We start from the raw sequence: 1,260 nt of genomic DNA, 5'->3' as shown, positions 1-1,260 counted from the left end.
GTGCCCTTCTTAGCTGAGGAGCCTTCATCATTCAATGCCTCCAGTGAAGAGAAGAAAACTGGCCAAGGAGAAAAATGGAGATGAAATACAAAGAGAGAAACCTTGTGGCATTTTGAGCCTTGGTTTTAGTAATTCCCAAGGCCAGGTTTTTCTCTCCTTTCCTAAACTGGTTTGAGTTAGTTTCCCTGAAACAGAGTCCTTACTAATGAAATAATGATGGTGTTAATAATCATTAATAATAAAAGGTGTGCTTCCTGTGTGCTAGATGCTTTTTGAAATCCCTGATTATGATTAGCCCACTGTATTAGTCAGGGTTCTCCAGAGAGACAGAATCAACAGGACATGTTATAAATATGTGAGAGGGGATTTATTAGGAGAATTAATTCACATGATTGTGAAGAAAAGTTTGATGATAGGCCATCTGCAAACTGGATGCTGATAGCTTCAGCCCAAGTCCAAAGGCCTCAAAGCCAGGGAATCTGATGGTGTCCTCAGAGTATGTCCCGGAACCCAAAAGCTGAAGAGTCTCCAGCTCTGATGTCCATGAACAGGAGTGAAGGGTTTATCCCAGCTCCAGTGAATAGTGAGAGAGATTCACCTTTTTTCTCTGTCTTTTGTTCTCTCTGGGCCCCCAGCAGATTGCGTGGTGCCCTCCCACATTGAGGGTGGGTCTTTCCCACTCAGTCCACTCAGGCTCTCTGTCGGGCTGGGTCACAGACCCAAATACCCAGTCTTGTGCAGGCCGTGAGTCAGGTAAGCAAAAGAAAAGTGGCCACGAGCAAAGTAGACATAGACAGAAATTATTTCAGACTCGAGCTCTGCCAACCAGCGGTTTAGAGCCACTGCCTTCCATACTGAAGTACACAAAAACGGCAACGAGCCCAGAAGTACGCAGGCGCACATGCACGCTAACTCTGCTCTTACGTAACCTGTGTACAGCAGATGCGCCGGATCATACCGGAACTGAGGCGAGGGGGCCTGACCAAGCCAACTCCACCTTCCTCATGCTCTCATACTAATCTCTGCTGGAAACACCCTCAGGGACACACCTAAAAAGACAGCTTTACCAAGTTTCCCAGCGTTCCTTCACCTAACCAAGCTGATGGCTAGAATTAACCTTCACAAGCCCACGCCTTGTCAACCTTGTGGCCATACTGTGTCCTTAAGTCATACTTAATCTTCAAATGGTACAATAACAAAACAGTTCCACCTAACATGATACAACTATCCTGCATACAACCCAAACGCAGTAATCTCTTT

The sequence above is a fragment of the Galeopterus variegatus genome, unplaced genomic scaffold (assembly GCF_000696425.1).
Source record: "Galeopterus variegatus unplaced genomic scaffold, G_variegatus-3.0.2 Scaffold2027, whole genome shotgun sequence".
Classification (NCBI taxonomy): domain Eukaryota; kingdom Metazoa; phylum Chordata; class Mammalia; order Dermoptera; family Cynocephalidae; genus Galeopterus; species Galeopterus variegatus.
Note: the sequence above shows the minus strand (reverse complement) of the source record.